The sequence below is a fragment of the Schistocerca nitens genome, chromosome 5, assembly GCF_023898315.1.
Source record: "Schistocerca nitens isolate TAMUIC-IGC-003100 chromosome 5, iqSchNite1.1, whole genome shotgun sequence".
Classification (NCBI taxonomy): Eukaryota; Metazoa; Arthropoda; class Insecta; order Orthoptera; family Acrididae; genus Schistocerca; species Schistocerca nitens.
This window is the reverse complement of record NC_064618.1, coordinates 851,241,617-851,258,699: the sequence shown is the minus strand read 5'-3', so window position 1 is coordinate 851,258,699 and position 17,083 is coordinate 851,241,617. Positions and strand designations below refer to the sequence as shown.

At 46.8% G+C, this 17,083-nt stretch overlaps 1 protein-coding gene across 1 annotated transcript in view; it reads right to left on the bottom strand.

Moving 5' to 3' along the window:
- Positions 1–17,083, bottom strand: part of LOC126260759 (uncharacterized) — a 1,547,391-nt gene that overhangs the window by 1,440,944 nt on the left and 89,364 nt on the right. The gene's annotated exons all lie outside the window — the stretch shown is intronic.

The window sequence follows — 17,083 nt, the reverse complement described above, 5'->3', positions numbered from 1 at the left end:
TCTCAATAATTTTATTTTTACACGAAAGCCTGTACCTTAATCTACCGCGCCGACGCCATTACAGTCTGATTCTTCCTTGTTTACGTTGTGTTCTGAGTGTTTAAGATGCCTCCGATAATCGTGAGTCCCGCCGACTGTGAAGTACGGGCTCTTATAAGATTTCTTAGAGCTAAAGGCCTAAAAGCGATCGATATTCATCGTGAGATCTGTGCAGTTTACCGAGAAAACATTATGAGTGATGGAATGGTAAGAAAGTGTTTGAGAGCATTTAAAGATGGCCTCACAGATGTGCATGATGAACAACGGAGTGGGCGTCCTTCGGTCGTTAATGAGGACAATAAGGTGAGAGAAAACAGACGCTTTGACATTTCCTCCTTGCGGGATGACTTTCCTAATGTTTCTCGTAGTGTTTTGTATGGCATTGTGACCGACCACTTGAATTACCGAAAATTGTGCGCACGTTGGGTACCGAAAATGATGACTGATGTGCACAAAACCAAACGATTAGACAGTGCATTGACTTTCCTTGAGAGGTACCACAACGACGGTGATGATTTCTTAAGCGAAATTTTTACGGGCGATGAAACATGGGTGGCCTACGTCACACCAGAATCAAAGCAACAGTCTATGGAAGTTGGGCAAGGGCATCGTTTTGCTGCAAGACAATGCCCGTCCGCATGTGGCGAATCAGACCAAAGATCTCATCACATCTTTTCTATGGGAAACTCTAGATCATCCTCCGTACAGCTCCGATCTTGCGCCAAGTGACTACCATCTGTTCCTGCACTTGAAGAAACACCTGGGCGGTCAGCGTCTTCAAGACGATGACGAATTCAAAATTGTGGTGATGCAGTGGTTAAAATGTCAGGCGGCAGACTTCTATAAGGAGGGTACTCAAAACCTGGTACAACGTTATGACAAGTGCCTCAATATTGACGGAAATTATGTACAAAAGTAGATTAAGGTACAGGCTTTCATGTAAAAATAAAATTATTTAGATATCTTAGCACGTCTTTTTTAATTCCAAAACGGTACTTACTTAAAAAATACGCCTCGTACATAAAACTTGAATCATGCATTACGTATCATGTCTCACCGTTCAGGTCGATCTTATTTGTGCGTTCATAAGGTGAAGAGATACACGCCAATAGGAAAAGAAGGCGCACCACGAAGGAATTAGCTGAATGCGACGGAAATCGGTAGATGTGTTGTATATGTACAGACAATCAAACGGTTACAATTTCAGAGAAAGTGGATAATTATTTCAGCAGAAAGAGATTCACGTATTGGGCAAGTCAATAACGCGTTGGTCCACCTCTGGCCCTTATGCAAGCACTTACTCTGCTCATTGTTAGAATGGTTCGATGTCCTCAAATGGTTCAAATGGCTCTGAGCACTATGGGACTTAACATCTATGGTCATCAGTCCCCTACAACTTAGAACTACTTAAACCTAACTAACCTAAGGACACCACACAACACCCAGTCATCACGAGGCAGAGAAAATCCCTGACCCCGCCGGGAATCGAACCCGGGAACCCGGGCGTGGGAAGCGAGAACGCTACCGCACGACCACGAGCTGCGGACTCGATGTCCTCCTCCGGGATGACGTGCCCTGGTGGGTTAGATAGTCAAAATCCCGACACGGTTGCAGGACCCTGCTCATAATTCTCCAAACGTTCTCATTGCGGAGAGATCCGGCGACCTTACTGGCCAAGGTTGATTCTTGGCAAGCACGAAGACAAGCCGTGTGCGGGCGGGCATTATCTTGCTGAAATGTAAGCCCAAGATGGCTTCCTACGAGGGGAACAAAACGTATCGCTGTGCTATAAGGGCGCCGCAGATGTCAACCAAACGGATCCTGGTGTGAGGAGAAATGACACCCTAGACCAGCACTCCTTGTTTTTGGGCCGTATGGCGGGCGACACTCAGGTTGGTATTCCACCGCTGTCCGAGCCGTCTGCGTACATGTATTTGGCCTCGAATCTGATTGACTCGAGTAGAAATGACTTCAGTGATACGTCCAGCTTCGAACTGAGACCCGATGTCAAGCAAAGATGTTTATTGCTGGTTTTGTTGCCATTCATGTCAGGTCATTCTGGCCTTATATTTAAGCAAAACAATGCCCAACAGCACATACCGACAGTTACTACTGCTTGTCATCATGCTTACCAAACTCTACCTTGACTGGTAAGATTGCCAGATCTCTTCCCCAATTGAGCACATTTGGATCATTATGGGCAGGGCCCTCCAACCATCTTGGGATTTTGACGAACTATCGTGCCAATTCGACAGAATTTAGCACGCCATTCCTGAAAAGCGCATCCAACGAGTCTGTTAATCAGTGCCAAGCCAAATAAATGCTTGCATATGGGCCAGAGGTAAACCAACGCGTTAGTGACTGCCTCAATTTGTGAAGCTCTTTCTCTTGAATACAACATCCAATTTTTCTCTATGTGTAATCACTTGTTTGTCTGTACACGTACATCATCTCTACTGATTTTCATTCCATTCGGATAATTCCTTCCTGATTCATCTTTATTTTGCCTAAGAGTGTATATTTGCTTTATTTATGATAGACAGAAAATGGGATGTGCAGTCACACTGGGCCATACATTTCTCTTCAAAATCGCCCTTTCACTAAGGACTTAGTACTGGTAACTAAAGTAGTGTTTTAATTCGTTACTTAGGAAGTTCCGTATAGCAGACAACAATTGGAGCTCATCCTTGGTGATGAGAAAAAAAAAAAACCGTGCGAGCGCTGCTAATGTAACTTGCTTTTTAAGAAACCTACAAACACAGCGTGTGGAAACTATTCAGCTACTGCAAGTATGTGTGTTTTTCTTCGCAATATTTATCAGCCATTTGACTGTCACTGTTTTCGCTTTGTGCCTTCATATTTTCTAATATCTTGTAACCAGCGTTCATTAGCACGTGTCTTTATCTTCCCTTATCACTTCTAATGCCATATAGAACACTTACCAACCAGTCATTAGTCTACTTGTCCCGCCAGTCTGCATTTCATTTTCATTGAGTCAAACTGACGCTAGCCAGATCCCTGAGCTGGTTCCTTGTTTTCCTTGTTTCTGCTGGTAGTTCCCAACATGCATCTGTCCACTGCACATTGATCAACATTTCAGTATTTGAATGGTATTCGCAGTAAAAATCTCTACAAGTGCGTCTCATCGCTGTGGTAAGTCAGATACGGTAATAAAATTGAATGCAATCTATCCATTACAGGTATATGGGAAGCTTAGTTTTAAAAACTATATTCAGTTTACAAAGAGCACCCCATAATTTTACATTTCCGTTTACTTATTTTATCATCTGTCCAGTTGGTGTCCTCAACCGCCGTAAGTAAAAAAAGTCTGTACTTCCCATTAACTGATGGCCAGTTTTTCAATTTTCCAACGGCCTTGCCGCATTGGTAACACCGGTTCCCGGCAGATCATCTCCTGATGGACCGTGTTAATGCGTAGTCTTACCCAGACGCACGGGGAACATCACAGACCAGCATCCTGTGACCCACCTATAGGATAACTAACATCTTGACGGAGGTGACAGTAGAACTTTTGGTCTGGTCACCACGTTGCTGCGGGCGTGGAGGGGCCCCACCTCTCTTTTTAAAAATAAAAAAAGGTAAAAAAGAAAAAAAAACAGTGTTAGGAGCTGTCGGGATGGGCTAGCACTTGGATGGGTGACCATCCGATCTGTCGAGCGCTCCTGGCAAGCGGGGTACACTCAGCCCTTGTGAGGCAAACTGAGGAGCTACTTGATTCAGAAGCAGCGGCTCCGGTGTCGTAAGCTGACCTACGGCCGGGAGAGCGATTTGCTGTCCACATACGCCTCCATATCCGCATCCAGTGACGCCTGTGGGCTGAGGATGACACGGCGGCCGGTCGGTATCGTTGGGCCTTCATGGCCTGTTCGGGCGAAGTTTACTTTTTCAGTTTCTACATTTATGGCTCTTAATAGCCAAAAAAAAGTTATGCTGAACTGTATTTACAGAGTGCACTTTTTTACGATATAACGGAAAGATTAACAGCAGTTTTTTAAATACTATTTAATAACCTATGTTACCTAACAGTTGTAGAGTCACATGGACAGTGACACAAGGCGTGGCCGTAAGACCAGTTGTGTTCTCTTTTGTGAGATCAGAAACACCATTGTTGCTCCGAGCCTTTTCATTAACAAACTGTCGAGCAAAATACGAGGGATATTCTCTTCGAGATCCGATCAGTTACGAAATGAAAATTACGAGGGCCGTTCAGAAAGTAACCTTCGGTTGATTTAAAAAAATACACCAAGTTAAATAAAAATATTTTAATATATACATCTTACAACTACATCTTTGCACTATTTTTCTACATAGTCTCCATAGCGATTGAGGCACTTATCGTATCTCTTCACAAGCTTTGAAATTCCTTCTGCATAAAAATCACCCGCTTGTGCCTGGAGCCAGCCTGTGACCGCATCTTTGAGCTCTTCGTCGTCATCAAACCGCTGTGACCCGAGCCATTTCTTCAAATGCATGAAGAGGTGATAATCACTTGGCGCCAGGTCTGGGCTGTAAGGTGAATGGTTGATAACGTCCCACTTGAAGGACTCAAGAAGGGCCGTTGTTCTGCGAGCAGAGTGAGGACGGGCGTTATCGTGCAAAAAAACGATACCGGAAGTCAGCATACCACGGCGTTTGTTCTGTATAGCCCGTCGTAACTTTTTTATTGTTTCACAGTACACGTCTTGATTAATGGTCGTACCACGTTCCATGAATTCAACCAACAACACCCCTTTGGCATCCCAAAACACCGTTGCCATCAGTTTTCTGGCAGAAAAATCTTGCGAGGCTTTTCTTGGTTTGGTAGGCGAATTTGAATGTGCCCACATCTTTGATTGTTCTTTTGTCTCAGGGTTCACGTACTTAATCCAGGTTTCGTCACCGGTCACGATTCTGTTTAACAATGGTTCTCCTTCGTCCTCATAACGTGACAGAAAGTCTAATGCAGAGGCCATTCTTTGAGTTTTGTGGTGGTCGGTAAGAATTTTGGGCACCCATCGTGCACAGAATTTACGGTAACCCAATCTTGCTGTCACTATCTCGTACAAGAGAGTCTTAGAAATCTGTGGAAAACCAGTAGACAACTCCGACATTGAGAAACGTCGATTTTCACGAACTTTTGCATCAACTGTCTGAACGAGTTCGTCAGTCACCAATGATGGTCTACCACTCCTCTCTTCATCATGAACGTTTTCTCGTCCACTTTTAAATAAACGTACCCATTCACGGACAACTCCTTCACTCATAACTCTTGGTCCGTACACGGCACAAAGCTCACGATGAATAGCTGCTGCAGAATATCCTTTGGCTGTAAAAAACCTTATGACAGCACGCACTTCACATTTGGCGGGGTTTTCTATTGCAGCACACATTTCAAACTGCCACAAAAACTAAATTAGCGCAGGTACGACGTTCACTCGACCATGGCTTGATGCCGACTGACCTGTTGAGTGCGTGAACGCACAGATGGCGTCGCTACTCCCCCCACAACCCGCACTGTGACCAATCGGAGGTTACTTTCTGAACCGCCCTCGTACAATGAAAATCCGAGGGCGCTTTACGCTGATGTGTTGCCCGTTTCTCGCGTCACGTCGCATTTTTCACTTCTGAGCGCACAGTGACCACCTAAAGATGCGTAGAGCAACAGTCTCTCCCGCCAAGTGTGAGCTGCATGCTGAGCTCTAATGACCTCGATGTTGACGGGCCTTTAAACCCTGCATGCTGACGGGTTCGGCCAAACTGCATGTGGCCTGCAGAATGTAATTGACACGTACGTCCGCCTTCGTGATAATGCTCGGTCGCACACTGCAGCTGCAGCAAAGGCGCTCTTGCAGTGTTTTCGATGGGAGTGTTTGGTCGCCGACCACACAGCCCCGACTTCACTCCCGCTGATTTTCATCAGTTCGGTCGCATGAACCGTTGGCTATGACAACATTTTGACACAGACAACGAGCTGCATATTAGCGTAGGGGACTGGCTGAAAGCGCACGCGGCTGCCATATGTGACCTAGGGTATTGGAAATTTGCTACCACGCTACGTCAGATGTCTAAGACGGAACAGCGACTGTGTGAAGTAGATGGAAGGTGTAGTTACTGTTGCAAATAAAATAGTTTTTGTTTTTAGTGCGGTTTCCATTTCGCAAACGATCAGCCTTTGAAAACAAATAGCCATTGTAATAGTGACACAGCAAGTATGCCTCGTTGACATCAGATGGTGTAATATCAGTTCATGTCTCAGTCTGGGTAGGGAAGAATGATAGACCTCCATGCCGTGTCATCGATGATTCGACATCTTCCCTCTACATCAACATCAACTGTAGGCTAGCAAGAAATGAGTCAGTTTGAATTATCTAGGAAGTACAAACGCCTCGGATGAGAAATAGCAAGTCAATGTAGACGATGGTGCACCGAGTTTGAGAGGCAAAATGTTAGATTTTTGGTCAAGTCACGCTTGGATTTGTCTTCCGAGTGCGGATGGATATGTTTTGGACATTACCGACATCACACCATTCTGAAAGCCTACAATGATGGTCGTTGGACCGGACAAATGACAACTATTATTGGAATCAACATGTGACATCAACCGCAACAGACTGAGATAATTTGAACTACAATCCCTACATCAGGATGTTTTTAGAACGCAAGGTACTGAACTTCCTTCAGGTAAATCCACAAACACTATTTTAGCAGCGAAATTCGCAGCCGATTGCAGCGAGGAAGGTACAAATGTTTTGTTAAGAACGAGTATCGCAGCTTCCCTGGCCTGAACGTTTTCCCGAAATGCCGCTTATCGAGCAAGTCGAGGATATGTTTGGTCGAACACTTGATCGCAAGGGCTCTCCAGGAAACTCCGTCGATGATTTGCAGATTCGCACTGAAACAGTGCGGAACATACCTGTGCACTCCTTGATTATGCCCAACTCCATTTTCAATCCCTAATAATAACACGTAGGCGCTTCATTGTATAATGAGTTCCCACTGTTAAGAGAGCCTTTGCAATAATGTTAGTCTAATTCTTTGCATACCGTCATACAGCTAATCTGTGATATAACGTTCATTTTACTCATATGTATTAGTCGTACCGTTGCAATTTTCACAAAACATAGTGTGTGTTCGGATTAGTGCTACGATAGCTGCATTATCGACGGCGTCTTCATCAATCGATATTGTCGGAATCCCTGCTGGTTGGCATGCAGGAGGCCACTCTGTATGTGTGTCTTGTATTAACATTAGTTTGGAAGACGGCAGTGGGAAATTACATTGACGTAGCACGACGCTACCAAGCCTGGCCACTTACTGGTGACTCATCTGATTCTGTCAGTATTCAAGACTACTTGTTTCTATCAAGAGCATTACTCTCATATATAAATACAGGGTGGATAAAAATTGTGTAGAGGAAATTTTAACCAGTACTGATGCCAGTAGGAACCAAAATTACTGATATTGTGTAGGTCGACAACGCACAGTTTTTAAACTACGAAAACGTGGCGCAACGCGCTCCGATTGGCCGTGGGAGTGCCCTGTTGCCGTTCGTCGGTTGGCGGGCACCTATGGTTGTCGGTTCACACGTACAAACGTCCCTCGCTCCCTCACTGCCCGAACGTGATACGCACACGTGAGGTCTTGCTGTTTGTCTCCACCTCACGTCAGAAGCATTCACATGTAAGCTTCGCTTCGGCGCGCACACACACGTCACCTGCGATTATCTCATTCAAAATGGTTCAAATGGCTCTGAGCACTATGGGACTTAACTTCTAAGGTCATCAGTCCCCTAGAACTTACAAGGGAACCTCCCCATCGCACCCCCCTCAGATTTAGTTATAAGTTGGCACAGTGGATAGGCCTTGGAACACTGAACACAGATCAGTCGAGAAAACAGGAAGAAGTTGTATGGAACTATGAAAAAAATAAGCAAAATATACGAACTGACAAGTCCATCTGCAAGATATGTAACATCAAGGACAGTGTGAGCTCAGGATCGCCGTGGTCCCGTCGTTAGCGTGCGCAGCTGCGGAACAAAAGGTTCTTGGTTCAAGTCTTCCCTCGAGTGAAAATTTTACTTTCTTTATTTTCGCAAAGTTATGATCTGTCCGTTCGTTCATTGACGTCTCTGTTCACAATAATAAGTTTAGTGTCTGTGTTTTGCTACCGCACCGCAAAACCGTGCGATTAGTAGACGAAAGGACGTGCCTCTCCAATGGGAACCGAAAACATTTGATTGCAAGGTCATAGGTCAACCGATTCCTCCAAGGAAAACACGTCTGATATATTCTATACGACACTGGTGACGGCATGTGCGTCACATGACAGGAATATGTTGTCGACGCACCTAACTTGTACACTTGGCGAATGCGTAAAAAGATTCTTCTACCTTGCCCTATTTAGGTTTTCTTGTAGATGTGATAATCACTCCCAAAAAAGTGATGAAAACATAAAAGTTTGTCACATAAACTGCAACAAATGAATGCAACAGTTTCACAGTCGCTCAGTTTTCGCTGTGCTCTGTCAAAACATATGTTTTTAATGTTTTCAAATTTTTCAGTGTGTAGACCGTTAAATCCTGCATATGTCCAAGCAAATCTGAACATGTCCTGGAATTTTGGAGAGCGAAGTTGATTTTGTGTAAGTGCTTGAACTTTGATAATTGTCTGAAAATAAAAAGGTAAAATCTTCACTCTAGGGAAGACTTGAACCAAGGACTTCTCGTCCCGTAGCTGCTCACGCTAACCACGGGACCACGGTGCTCCTGAGCTCACATTATCCTTGATGCCGCCTACCTTGCACGTGGACTACTCAGTTTGTATATTATGCTTATTTTTTTCCTAGTTCCACACAACTTCTTCCTGTTTTCTCGAGTGATCTGTGTTCAGTTTTTCAAGGCCTATCCACTGTGCCAACTTATAACTAAATCTGAGGGGGTGCGATGGGGAGGTTCCCTTGTTAGAACTACTTAAACCTAACTAACCTACGGACAGCACACACATCCATGCCCGAAGCAGGATTCGAACCTGCGACCGTAGCGGTCTAAGTCATACAGTAAGCCTGACGGCACAGTATTCGTTTAAAGAACAATGATATATGTTTTTTGTTTACGGACTATCCGACGGTAACGCTCACGAAACTCGCCGGTTGTATGAGGAACGGTACCCAGCAAGACGCCACCCACATCCGCAAACGTTTACAGCAATTCACCGGCGACTTGGCGAAACAGGCTAATGGTGATGCTGGAATACCTCTAACACAACGGGATGCTGCATTTGATGAGACTGTTCTCGAGCGTTTCGAGGAAGCACCACGACAAGTACTCGAGTAGTTGGACTCGACTTGGGGGTCACTCATCGGTTGGTCTGGGAGGCTCTGAGGGAAGACGGCCAGCACCCATTTAGTTTCCACCCAGTCCAACACCTAAATCCTGTGGCGGACTACCAACACATGCTAGGGTTTTGCTGGTGGTTTCTGCGACATGTTGCACGAGATCCCCACTTCGCCGCCATTGTGTTGTTTACTGACGAGTGCATCTTCCATCGGGATGGCCTTTACAATACTAGAAACGTTCATTACTGGGCAAGGGGAAATCCTCACGTCACGTACGACCACGGACATCAGGAACGGTTCTCGTTCAACATTTGGGCAGATAGTGTCGGTGACGATCTGACTGGGCCGGTCCTTCTTCCTCCTAGACTTACCGGGGCAAATTACCTTCACTTTCTACAATAAACTCTGATGTGGTGTGGTGGCCCTCAGCTACGTACCCACAGACTCGGAGTTGAAATAGTAAAAAGGTTTTGGCTGGTTTCGTTGTCTAGGGGCTGGGATAGGTACGAGGGCAGTTCAATAAGTAATGCAACACATTTTTTTCTCGGCCAATTTTGGTTGAAAAAACCGGAAATTTCTTGTGGAATATTTTCAAACATTCCCGCTTCGTCTCGTATAGTTTCATTGACTTCCGACAGGTGGCAGCGCTGTACGGAGCTGTTAAAATGGCGTCTGTAACGGATGTGCGTTGCAAACAACGGGCAGTGATCGAGTTTCTTTTGGCGGAAAACCAGGGCATCTCAGATATTCATAGGCGCTTGCAGAATGTCTACGGTGATCTGGCAGTGGACAAAAGCACGGTGAGTCGTTGGGCAAAGCGTGTGTCATCATCGCCGCAAGGTCAAGCAACACTGTCTGATCTCCCGCGTGCGGGCCGGCCGTGCACAGCTGTGACTCCTGCAATGGCGGAGCGTGCGAACACACTCGTTCGAGATGATCGACGGATCACCATCAAACAACTCAGTGCTCAACTTGACATCTCTGTTGGTAGTGCTGTCACAATTGTTCACCAGTTGGGATATTCAAAGGTTTGTTCCCGCTGGGTCCCTCGTTGTCTAACCGAACACCATAAAGAGCAAAGGAGAACCATCTGTGCGGAATTGCTTGCTCGTCATGTGGCTGAGGGTGACAATTTCTTGTCAAAGATTGTTACAGGCGATGAAACATGGGTTCATCACTTCGAACCTGAAACAAAACGGCAATCAATGGAGTGGCGCCACACCCACTCCCCTACCAAGAAAAAGTTTAAAGCCATACCCTCAGCCGGTAAAGTCATGGTTACAGCCTTCTGGGACGCTGAAGGGGTTATTCTGGTCGATGTCCTTCCCCATGGTCAAACGATCAACTCTGAAGTGTATTGTGCTACTCTTCAGAAATTGAAGAAACGACTTCAGCGTGTTCGTAGGCACAAAAATCAGAACGAACTTCTCCTTCTTCATGACAACGCAAGACCTCACACAAGTCTTCGCACCCGAGAGGAGCTCACAAAACTTCAGTGGATTGTTCTTCCTCATGCACCCTACAGCCCCGATCTCGCACCGTCGGATTTCCATATGTTTGGCCCAATGAAGGACGCAATCCGTGGGAGGCACTACGCGGATGATGAAGAAGTTATTGATGCAGTACGACGTTGGCTCCGACATCGACCAGTGGAATGGTACCGTGCAGGCGTACAGGCCCTCATTTCGACGTGGCGTAAGGCCGTAGCATTGAATGGAGATTACGTTGAAAAATAGTGTTGTGTAGCTAAAAGATTGGGGAATAACCTGGTGTATTTCAATGCTGAATAAAACAACCCCTGTTTCAGATAAAAAATGTGTTGCATTACTTATTGAACCGCCCTCGTAGTTGCCGCATTACAGGCCAAATACTGCTGAGTGTCTACAGTATACAATATGAATATACACATGAATCGAATGGTCGAAGGTTCCTATCACTCGGCAGTTGTGAATTTTGAATGTTTCGTAGAAATTTATAAATGAGATATTGCAATTAAATAAAATCTGCAGGTACTACTTTAACGACTTTAAATGATAAGTACGATAGCAGAAGTATCTTTAAAAATGCCCTTTATTAATGTAAAACACTTATTGGTGTCGATGGTCCCGCAATTAAATAAAATATAAGTTGAAACTTCCTGGCAGATTAAAACTGTGTGCCCGACCGAGACTCGAACTCGGGACCTTTGCCTTTCGCAGGAGAGCTTCCGTAAAGTTTGGAAGGTAGGAGACGAGGTACTGGCAGAAGTAAAGCTGTGAGTACCGGGCGTGAGTCGTGCTTCGGTAGCTCAGATGGTAGAGCACTTGCCCGCGAAAAGCAAAGGTCCCGAGTTCGAGTCTCGGTCGGGCACACAGTTTTAATCTGCCAGGAAGTTTCATATCAGCGCACACTCCGCTGCAGAGTGACAATATCATTCTGAAAATATAAGTTGAATAACAGGGAAACAATAGATTCCTTCTTCACGTAATTAAGTACGAGCAACAACATAGCTCATTCACTTCTAAACGCATACATCTTCACTGCAGAAGCCACGGAAATCTCACATGTGCACAAGTAGGCACTACGAAATATTTCTATCTCCCACGACCACGCACAAACTGCTCTACTCTGCAAGTCTTTCCCACGAGTGACCCTCTCTGCTTCCCACCCAGCACTTCCCTGTTCCTCCTCCACTTCCACACAGTCTCTCCATTAACGAGCGCTGTGTTTAGCTAGAGCGCTCCCGCCATGTCTCCAAGCCTATGCACACTCACAGATATATTAACACACATACGAAATACTGGATTTACATTTAAATAACTTGAAATTAAATAAATATTCCTACGATTGGAGCATAAACAAGCTCTAACACATAACATTAAATACATAAACAAATCAAATAAACATATATCAAAGGGATAGGAACAAAAGGTAGGCCAGTAGCCTAATGTCTCTGTGCTTTCTAAAACACAGTAAATATTTGACCAATTTCTTCATGAATAGTATATATCTGATATAAACAAAGACATGGACGAATAAATATATTTATAAGCATGCTGATACTGTTTTGTCGTGTTAATAATAATCAGCCACTTTGAACTCCAATAACTCATGTACTATTCAAGTTACATGCCTATAATTTATATCTATGTAGGTTTACACTAATAGATTTCTAAAGACATGTCGATCGACAAAATCGAATGAACCGTTTAGATTTTGGAAATTCGTTGCTGGGTGTTACTTGTATAATTTATCGTCAGATACTAAACTTTAAACTAATAAAGATATTTAAAATCTGATTACACCATCAGAATCTTTGTGCAAATAATGGTAATGTGCCTGTTTCTTTTTGAGGTATCATGAGTCATCTGGCTACTATTAATTTCTACACGAACTGTAAAATGTCTGCCATTAAGGTGTCACAAGTCGGCCATCGTTGGCACTCCTGGCATGTCTCCATTGTCACAGTGCCACCATGGAATTCCCAGCCACGCGGTCGGCTGGACCACGTGGTCCGGCCGTTCTGCAGCATCCGCTGGTGCTAACGACCCGCAGGTTGGCAATCGGCCCAAGTGGTGGCCACCAACTCTGAACTTAAAACATTTCCAGGGCGCCACAACTCGCCTGTTACCTCACAACCGATGAGAATCCCCACACTACAAATTGTGAAGACCCATCAGCAGTCAGCGTGTGGACAGCCATACTCCCTGATTACGCACTAGGCCCGTTTATGTTTTCTGCCCACTTAAATGTACCAGTGTTGACAGTGTTTATCAAAGACATACTACCGAGGTTCCTGGAACGTATCCCACTTGTTATTCGTCAACGGATGTTGAGGATGCTTTCGGCCAATCAGCCTTCTGACTACAATGTAACCACTTCGCCATCTTTTGCTAACACGTAGAGCACTTGCTGTATGGTGAGACTTCCTGCCAGAAACGTCAGAAGGTTCTTTCCAGTGGGTACTGCAGACAGTGGCCTTGATCGGAAAATTATTCACCCACCACATCTCACTGAGGAGGATTACGAAGAGACTAGCCCATATCCTCCACATTTAACAAAGCCCCCTTTCCCGGCTACCGGAAACTGCATAGCTAACAGGGCTAGCATACATATTGAGACTGGAAATGATATGCTACGCTGGAATTACCCTAAGTAGCACATCCATTGGCCAGCTTGGCTGCAGATGAACCAGAATTAACCAGAGGGAATGCATTAGTCGGAAACACCGACGTACTTGTCGCTTAACTACATCTGTTGACCAGCTCTAAATACTCGGTCGAGTCACATTAATGAGACCACCGCCTACGTTCGACGTGAACGTGTAATAATCATTGACAGACGGCAGGTGGCAGCACTAGCAGCGGAGGGTTTACAGAGCGTATCGGTGGGGACTTGTAAACAGGGCAGTCGTTGTCATAATGGGCAAAGGGAGCAATTTATCTGGCGTCCAACGGTGGAAGCATTTACGAAACAGCTAGGTTCGCGTGCCACAGTGCTTAAAGTGCGAAATGGCACTATCCAGAACTAACATGGAGCCAACTGTGGTGCAGCATGGGCCACAGCTGACAAGAATGAACGAAGGCTGAGGGGATGTTTATGGGGGAAAAGATGTGCGATTAACAAGCAAGTGACCACCCAGATGAATCAGGGGGTTAACAAGAGTGTCTCCTCAACGAATACACAGTGAACATAGCTTGCTTATGGGCCTATGCAGCAGGTGCCAGGTTCATACACCCATGCTGACTGCTGTTCATCAGCAAGAAAGGCTGGAATTTTCATGCCAGTATCGCAGCTCGACATCCACTGGATGGCGATAGGTGGCCTTTTCAGACGAAACACTTTTTATGCTCCATCGGACAGACGCCTTTGGTGTGAACGGCATGAATCGTCAGAAAACAAAGGGTGCAGAGCGGAGGAGGGTGATTTATGGCATTCCTTGGGTGATCTCGTCTTCTGGAAGGCACGGTCGATCAACACACGTATTTTTCCTTTGGGACCATTTCCGCCCCTACATGCAGTTTGTTTTTCCTCGGCACGATGGCGTCTACACCCATGCTCATAAATTAAGGATAATGCTGGTACTTGGTGAAACAACGCTATGGTGCGCGGTTTCCGGGTTTAAATCACCTCGGGGTATGACAATGCGGTGCACTTGACCTCCGCTCGTCGCACGGTGGCGCTGGCAGCAGTCCACATACGCAGAGGTGTGTTGGTGCATGTCAGAGTACGGTGCAGCGAGTAAGTGTGCAGACGTTTTCAGACGTGTTAATGGTGACTGTGTGTTGAAAATGGTTCAAAGAACACATATTTATGACGTCATGTGGGGTAGAATACTAGGGCGACTGGAGGCTGGTCAAACGCAGCAGGTCATAGCACCTGCCCTCTGTGTGCCACAAAGTGTGATTTCAAGATTATGGCAATGATTCCAGTAGACAGGAAACGTGTCCAGACGCTACAGTATGGACGTCCACAGTGTACAACGCCACAAGAAGACCGATATCTCACCATCAGTGCCCGCACACGGCCACGGAGTACTGCAGGTAGCCTTGCTCGGGACGTTACCGCAGCCACTGGAACAGTTGTCCCCAGACACACAGTCAACAGACGACTGAACAGACATGGTTTATTCGCCCGGAGACCTGCAAGGTGCATTCCACAGATCCCTGGTCACAGGAGAGCCCGTAAAGCCTGGTGTCAAGAACACAGTACACGGTCATTGGAACAGTGGTCCCAGGTTATGTTCACGGACGAGTGTAGGTATAGTCTGAACAGTGATTCTCGCCGGGTTTTCATCCGGCGTGAACCAGGAACCAGATACCAACCCCTTAATGTCCTTAAAAGGGACCTGTATGGAGGTCGTGGTTTGATGGTGTGGGGTGGGATTACGATTGGTGCACGTACATCCCTGCATGTCTTTGACAGAGGAACTGTAACAGGTCAGGTGTATCGGGGCGTCATTTTGCACCAGTATGTCCGCCTTTTCAGGGGTGTAGGGGGTACCACCTTCCTCCTGATAACGGACGGCCCCACTGAGCTGCCATCGTGGAGGAGTACCTTGAAACAGAAGATATCAGGCCAATGGAGTGGACTACCTGTTCTCCAGACCTAAACCCCATCGAGCACGTCTGGGGATGCTCTCGGTCGACATATCGCAGCACGTCTTCAAACCCCTACGACACTTCAGGAGCTCCGACAGGCACTGGTGCAAGAATGGGAGGCTATGCCCCAGCAGCTGCTCGGCCATCTGATCTAGAGTATGCCAAACCGTTGTGCGGCCTGTGTACGTGTGCATGGTGATCATATCCCACACTGATGTCGGGGTACATGCGCAGGAAACAGTGGCGTTTTGTAGAACATGTGTTTCTGGATGGTTTTCTCAACTTATCACCAATACCGTGGACTTACAGATCTGTGTCGTGTGTGTTCCCTATATGCCTATGCTATTAGCGCCAGTCCTGTGTAGTGCCACGTCGTGTGGCGCCACATTCTGCAATTATCCTTAATTTATGAGCATGTGTGTACTATCAGGACAATGTGACGTGTCACAAAGGTAGCAGCGTACGTGCATGTCTCGAAGAGCGCCAGACGAGTTTATCGTGCTTGACAGGCTACCGAACTCCCCAAATACACTCCTGGAAATGGAAAAAAGAACACATTGACACCGGTGTGTCAGACCCACCATACTTGCTCCGGACACTGCGAGAGGGCTGTACAAGCAATGATCACACGCACGGCACAGCGGACACCCCCCCGAACCGCGGTGTTGGCCGTCGAATGGCGCTAGCTGCGCAGCATTTGTGCACCGCCGCCGTCAGTGTCAGCCAGTTTGCCGTGGCATACGGAGCTCCATCGCAGTCTTTAACACTGGTAGCATGCCGCGACAGCGTGGACGTGAACCGTATGTGCAGTTGACGGACTTTGAGCGAGGGCGTATAGTGGGCATGCGGGAGGCCGGGTGGACGTACCGCCGAATTGCTCAACACGTGGGGCGTGAGGTCTCCACAGTACATCGATGTTGTCGCCAGTGGTCGGCGGAAGGTGCACGTGCCCGTCGACCTGGGACCGGACCGCAGCGACGCACGGATGCACGCCAAGACCGTAGGATCCTGCGCAGTGCCGTAGGGGACCGCACCGCCACTTCCCAGCAAATTAGGGACACTGTTGCTCCTGGGGTATCGGCGAGGACCATTCGCAACCGTCTCCATGAAGCTGGACTACGGTCCCGCACACCGTTAGGCCGTCTTCCGCTCACGCCCCAACATCGTGCAGCCCGCCTCCAGTGGTGTCGCGACAGGCGTGAATGGAGGGACGAATGGAGACGTGTCGTCTTCAGCGATGAGAGTCGCTTCTGCCTTGGTGCCAATGATGGTCGTATGCGTGTTTGGCGCCGTGCAGGTGAGCGCCACAATCAGGACTGCATACGACCGAGGCACACAGGGCCAACACCCGGCATCATGGTGTGGGGAGCGATCTCCTACACTGGCCGTACACCACTGGTGATCGTCGAGGGGACACTGAATAGTGCACGGTACATCCAAACCGTCATCGAACCCATCGTTCTACCATTCCTAGACCGGCAAGGGAACTTGCTGTTCCAACAGGACAATGCACGTCCGCATGTATCCCGTGCCACCCAACGTGCTCTAGAAGGTGTAAGTCAACTACCCTGGCCAGCAAGATCTCCGGATCTGTCCCCCATTGAGCATGTTTGGGACTGGATGAAGCGTCG